At 33.6% G+C, this 7,515-nt stretch overlaps 1 pseudogene; it reads left to right on the forward strand.

Moving 5' to 3' along the window:
* The first annotated feature begins 411 nt into the window (after positions 1-411).
* LOC112492310 (vacuolar protein-sorting-associated protein 37 homolog 1-like) lies at positions 412-3,661 on the forward strand (annotated as a pseudogene).
* Positions 3,662-7,515: the final 3,854 nt, after the last annotated feature.

Below are 7,515 nucleotides of genomic sequence, written 5' to 3' on the forward strand. Positions count from 1 at the left end.
TTATAACAATAATTTTTTTGGGAGTTTTTTTGTTATAACTGATATCTTTATAAAAACTGTTAGGCATTTGCCTTGCTTTCAATTTCATGAAACAAAAAACTAAAATACATAAACAAAAAATTGTGAAAACCAATAACTATAAAGTCTGTAAGATTTGGAGTTTAATCTAAACTTGCCTGCATCATATCTCCCAAATTTATTATGAGAGAACCAGTGACATTGACCCATTGATTTTGATGGAGCACTTGAAGTCGACCCTACTGACCTTGTAGGAGCGGGTCATGAAGGAACTATCGGTATGTTTGCTAAAACCCAATGTTAATTGTTAAATGGGAAATTTGGCCCAATACCCTATTGAAAGCCTTCTAAGGAAATTTACCCCTTCGGTTTCAATATTTTTTGTTTTGCCCTTTTATTTTTCAATATTCCTAAATTATCCTTTCAAAAGAAAGATTAATGAAAGGGTATGTGTATTCTATTTTTCCCCTGAACCTGAATGACATGAACGAAGCACAAAGAAAAGAGGAAGAGAAAGTGAGACAGAATGCCAAACAGAGCTTGGGAGAGAGATGATTTGTGTAATGGGTAATGCAATTTTTAAAGTCTTTAAACTCAAGAGCGAGGGAAAATGACTTATTCTAGGAAGATCATCAGCTTGACTCTCTAATCCCTAAAGAGGAAGAGACCCATGTCTGTTTCAGCGATTTGAGCTCGAATGGTGCTTCATTGATGGCTCGGAAAGAATCTATGGACTGGATTTTGACTGTTAAGGCGCACTATAGGTTTTCTGCTGTGGCCGTTGTTCTTGCCATGAACATCTCCCGTAGAAGCGTTCTTCGTCTTCTTCTTCTTCTTCGAGCTTCGGCCTTTTCTGTAATTCTTCCAACACAAAGAAGCATTTCAGGTGATTTTTCGTTTCATGACGAAAAAAAAAAAAAAAAAACAGATAACACTTTCTGCTTGCCTCCCCATTTCTTGTCTTTCCTGCTCTTCTTTTCTCTTTTGTTGTCCAACATTTTGTTTGAACCATGGCCATTTCGGGCTACTTTGTCCCCTGGTATCTCTTTAAATATCTGTAATTTCTCATCGATTTCTCACTTGAATTGGGTATTTTTTCAAAAAATTTCAAAAACCCACCATTTTTTTTAAAGGCATGGAAATAAGAGAAACTGTGATTTATTATTAGCACTTTTGGTATTGTGCACTTTTGGTATTTTTGCAGTCATTCAGGAAATTAGACCCAGAAGATGAGAGCATAGACTTGTATATGTGCAGAAATATTTAGGACAAATACCCTAATTTCAAATTTAAGTATACACTTGATTCAAACAACCAACTATAGAACATTGTCTGGTCATATGCATCTTCTGTCAAGTCATATAAGATCTTTAGTGATGCAGTGGTGTTTGATACAACTCATTGCTTGACTGTATTTGATATGCCATTTGGGATATGGGTTGGAATGAATAATTATGGTATGCCTTGCTTCTTTGGTTGCTTGCTTCTGCGAGAAGAAAATATGAGGTCTTTTGATGGGCATTGAAGGTAATAGAGTGAAAGTAGAGTACAATACAAATATATTCTATTAGTCATTTTGTGTAGAAAGGAAGTGGGGTTATTGGTCATTTTGTGTAGAAATTATGATAATACAAATTTTCGGTAATTATGATAATATAAATTTTTTTGTTAGTCAAACCATCTATTGTATGGCTTGTGGGTGTAATTGCTGTTTTGAAGGATAAGACGTGAGGTTCCTCATGCTCATGACTAAATTTTATATTGATTACTCATATGACTTTATGGAACTAGGTTAATTAATCTTTAGACAAGCATGTATTCTATCAAACTGTTCTAACAGTATCATCACCACTTGCTTATTTCCTTCTCTTTCTGTTATGAAGAGAAAACTAATTTCTACTTATACATTTGTTATGTCATTTAATTTTATTTTTCTAAAGCCTACTTGACAAATAATCTGTTTTACTATTTGTGAAAATATTAGTCATCTTTGTAAAAGTCATAAACTTCATATTTCATTTGATTATTGTAATGTTTTACGCTTTGATATGTTATTTTGCAATTGGGTTACACATTATTGATTGATATTTATCATTCTCTTGTTTCAATTGGATATGTTATTTTGCAGTTGGGTTAAACATTATTGATAAATATTTATCATTCTCTTGTTTTTGATTGGATATTTTTTAGTGTTGACGAGTTAAGGAAGCTTTTGTTTGACAAGGATGCATACCATCAATTTTTACTTTCGCTCGATCAAGTTAAAATTCAAAATAATGTACGTACATAAGCTTTTTCTCTTATTTGGGAATCTGTCTGTAGTACTTAAGTGCATAAAGTGCATGCATCAACCCTTTTTAAAATGCTTGTTAGTGAATATTGGGTATTGTGCTAATACAATGACTTTTGTGCTTGATTTATATGGTTTATTAATGAGCATGGTGGTTTATGCCTTCCCAATATATAGTAGTTTCGCTATTGTGATACTTGAGTCTATGTCCTGATTATTTTTCCTAGATATTTTTTTGCAACTTGACAATTATCAGCTTAGAGATGAAATTTGCAAAGAAACACTGCAGCTAGCGAGTTATTCTTTTCTTGTTATCTACTAGTTTTTGTTATATCAGTCATGCACAATTGGATTATGCATGGAGAAATCTGCTAGTTCTTTTTTTTTTTTTTTTTAATTATATATATTTATATCAGTCAAGCATAATTGAATTATGCATGGAGAAACAGATCCTGAATTTATTTAAACTCATAGGGGAGAACTTGGAAAATGAACCACGCATTATGGAGCTCAGAAATCAGGTAATATTTATCTTGCTTTCTTTAGGTAGTGTCGAATTTATTGTGTTGATTGTGAAACATTTTCTCCTGTTTGTATGGTCACAGTGCAGAATTGTTAGAACAACAAAGTTGGCTGCTACATAGGAGAAGCTACATGAGCTTGAGAGACAAAAAGAAGAAATGTTGAGGTTCGGTTCCCCTGCTTCCCTTCTCCAAAGGGTTCAAGGTATAGAATATGATAATTTATAGTTGGAAATCTACATTGTGTAGTTTCTTTGTGCTCAAGCACATGTTTTATTCTATTGTTTTGTACCTAGAGGCTATGCTTAAACATAAAAGAATTAATGTAGAGAAGCCAAATTTGATAATAAGCTACTTTATCTTAATTACTTTTAACCTTTATTTTACTGGTGTTTGTTTGCAGATGCAATGAACAAAACCAATGAGGAATCTGAAAATCTGCACAAGCAGCTCTTTGATAGGGAGATCGAGCTCGGTCCTTTTGTGCAGATATACAAGAAGCTTTGCACCACTTAAGCGAGCACTCATTCATCTTGCAGCTAAAACAAATTCACTTAGTTGAATTGATATTATAGAAAGATATATACTTGGAACACACTGAAATCTTACTTGCAGTTTCAATGCATTGGCTAGATAAAAATGATTGTCTGTGTATTATTTGGTTAAATATTTTCTCTTTGCTAGTATGTCAGTTTTGACAGCACTTGTTCATTTACGTTCAAAATTCATCGTGGTATAGTATTGTAAAGTTACAATTTTATCAGTTTTTGTTACAATTTTATCAGTTTTTGCCATAATTACATTTACATTTATGATTTTTAACTTGAAAAAGCAGACGGATGCAGTCTATTGCATGTTTGATAACATATCATTCCGTGTTCAGTTTTTGGTTCAGTTGTTTGTATGTTTCTTACTATTGCATGGATGATATTACTGCCCAATGGTAATGACCCATGCATCGTCGATAATTGACATTTGTACACCGTCGTAAAAGAATCACCACAATTCCATGTGTGTTCCAACCAATAACATGCTAAATGTAGCATTATTAATGATAAATTCTGACAAAGTAAGTGATCAAACGGCATTAAAAAATGACAATGTTCAATTTGTTTTTTATTCAAAAATTACCGAAACCTCTATGGCAATCACATTTTATCAATTTTTTGGGCCCCACAAGTCCCAATACGTGTGTTAAATGAAAAAACATGCAACATATGGATTATAAAATGATCTTAAGGAGAGAAAATCCCAAAATTGCTTAAAAATTTCTCAAATTGGCCAAAAAATTATGATGACTGTAGACTTTCGATAATTCCCGATGAAATCCTCGGTAACCAACATATACCCTCTGGAAACATTACCGAAGGTTTCGTCGGTAATTACCGAAATCCCTATGGCAATCACATTTTACCAATTTTTTGGGCCCCACAAGTCCCCTTACGTGTGTTAAATGAAAAAACATGCAACATATGGATTATAAAATGATCTTAAGGAGAGAAAATCCCCAAATTGCTTAAAAATTTCTCAAATTTTCCAAAAAAAATACGATAACTGTACACTTTCGGTAATTCCCGATGAAACCGTCGGTAACCAACACATACCCTATAGGAAAATTACCAAAGGTTTCGTCGGTAATTATCAAAACCCCTATGGCAATCACATTTTACCAATTTTTTGGGCCCCACAAGTCCCAATACGTGTGTTAAATGAAAAAACATGCAACATATGGATTATAAAATGATCTTAAGGAGAGAAAATCCCCAAATTGCTTAAAAATTTCTCAAATTGGCCAAAAAATTATGATGACTGTAGAATTTCGATAATTCCCGATGACATCCTCGGTAACCAATATATACCCTCTGAAAAATTACCGAAGGTTTCGTCGGTAATTACCGAAACTTCTATGGCAATCACATTTTATCAATTTTTTTGGACCCCACAAGTCCCAATACGTGTGTTAAATGAAAAAACATGCAACATATGGATTATAAAATGATCTTAAGGAGAGAAAATCCCAAAATTGCTTAAAAATTTCTCAAATTGGCCAAAAAATTATGATGACTGTAGACTTTCGATAATTCCCGATGAAATCCTCGGTAACCAACATATACCCTCTGGAAAAATTACCGAAGGTTTCATCGGTAATTACCGAAATCCCTATGACAATCACATTTTACCAATTTTTTAGGCCCCACAAGTCCCCTTACGTGTGTTAAATGAAAAAACATGCAACATATGGATTATAAAATGATCTTAAGGAGAGAAAATCCCAAAATTGCTTAAAAATTTCTCAAATTTTCCCAAAAAATACGATAACTGTACACTTTCGGTAATTTCCGATGAAACCGTCGGTAACCAACACATACCCTCTAGAAAAATTACCGAAGGTTTCGTCGGTAATTACCGAAACCCCTATGGCAATTATATTTTACCAATTTTTTGGGCCCCACAAGTCCCATAATGTGTGTTAAATGCAAAAACATGCAAAATATGAATTCTAAAATTATCCTAAGGAGAGAAAATCCCAAAATTGCTTAAAAATTTCTCAAATTTTCCAAAAAAAATACGACGACTGTACACTTTCGGTAATTCCCGATGAAACCGTCAGTAACCAACACATACCCTTTGGAAAAATTACCGAAGATTTCATCGGTAATTATCGAAACCCCTATGGCAATCATATTTTACCAATTTTTTGGGCCCCACAAGTCCCATAATGTGTGTTAAATGCAAAAACATGCAAAATATGGATTCTAAAATTATCCTAAGGAGAGAAAATCCAAAAATTGCTTAAAAATTTCTCAAATTTTCCAAAAAAATACGATGACTGTACACTTTCGGTAATTCCCGATGAAACCGTCGGTAACCAACACATACCCTCTGGAAAAATTACCTAAGGTTTCATCGGTAATTACCGAAACCCCTATGGCAATCATATTTTACCAATTTTTTAGGCCCCACAAGTCCCATAATGTGTGTTAAATGCAAAAACATGCAAAATATGGATTCTAAAATTAACTGACAGCACCATTCAACTGAAGGACCATAAATCGCTCTACGCTATATTAAGACAATGGGGGCATGTTATGCGGTATGCGTGTGTTATGTAATGTAGTAAGGAATGCAATTAGTAGCTCAACTGCGTAACATGTGTTTTAGCATAATAGACATTGGTTTTATGTGTTGTTTTGTTGGCAAAGTCATCTGTTGTATTGTGTTTCTAAAATATAACTTTATGCTCAGTTTTTGTTCAGTTTTTTGTAGGTTTCTTATTGTTTCAAAGATGCTATTACTGTCCAGTGGTAATTACCGATGCATCAAGTATTTTTTGCCAATTTGAGAACTTTTTCCTAACGTTTGGGATTTTTTCTTCTTGGTATCATTGAAAAATGTATATTTTGCATGTTGTTGCATTTAACCCACATTAAGGGACTTGTGGGGGCCAAAAAAGTTGTCAAATGTGATTACTGTAAGGCCTTCGGTAATTACCGATGAAATCATCGGTAATTTTTTCAGCAAATTTAAATTGATTACCATAGGTTTCATCGGTAATTAGCGAAGGCCCTATGGTAATCATGTTTTTTTGCCAATTTGAAAACTTTTTTCTAACGTTTGGGGTTTTTTCTCCTTAGAATCATTGAAGAATATATATTTTGCATGTTTTTGCATTTAACACACATTAGGAGACTTGTGGGGGCCAAAAAAGTTGTCAAATGTACCGTAGAGCCTTCGGTAATTACCGATAAAATCTTTGGTAAATTTTCGAGCCAGTTTAAACGGATTACTGTAGGTTTCATCCGTAATTACCGAAGACCCTACGGTAATCAAGTATTTTTTGCCAATTTGAGAACTTTTTCCTAACGTTTGGGATTTTTTCTCCTGAGAATCATTGAAGAATGTATATTTTGCATGTTGTTGCATTTGACACTCATTAGGGGACTTTTTGGGGCCAAAAAATTGATAAAATGCGATTAACACTAGGGTTTCGGTAATTATCGATGAAACCTACGGTAATCAAATTTTTTTACCAATTTGAGAACTTTTTCCAAACTTTTGGGGTTTTTTCTATTTAGGGTCAGTGATGAATGTATATTTTGCATGTTGTTGTCGAAAACACGCATTAGTAGACTCTTTGGAGTCAAAAAATATGCGAATTGATGTTACTGAAAGCGTATCAGTAATCATCTTTGTTTGAATTTTTATCACTACCAAGGGTCTTCTTTTCTCTTATTTTGTCAACGGTTATCATTACTAAAGCTAGATTCTGCATATTAAGATACCATTAATAGAGGATGTCATAATATTAAACATATGATCTACATTGAAAATTTATTAAAGCACAAGTCAACAGCATATTTTTTTCTAAACAAGCTAATGTCTTCCGGGCCAAATAAAAGGTTCTCCTCACTGCTCTTGTATTCAATAAATTTCAAAGCAAAGATGCCACAATCACCCCTACAGAATAGCATTAATGAAAACCAACCACGTGAATTTCCACACGTAAGCACAATTAAACAGCAGCAATAGAAGTGGTTACAAATGACAACACATTCATACCCATTATCTTGGCAGAGTGCATCTTTGATCATGGTCATCGTGAATGACTCTAAAGTGGGAAGCACTTCCGGATTCTTCTCGTAATATCCCCCATACCTCAATAGATAAGGCAGCATATACTTAAGG

This window comes from Ziziphus jujuba, chromosome 3 (genome assembly GCF_031755915.1).
Source record: "Ziziphus jujuba cultivar Dongzao chromosome 3, ASM3175591v1".
NCBI classification, from domain to species: domain Eukaryota; kingdom Viridiplantae; phylum Streptophyta; class Magnoliopsida; order Rosales; family Rhamnaceae; genus Ziziphus; species Ziziphus jujuba.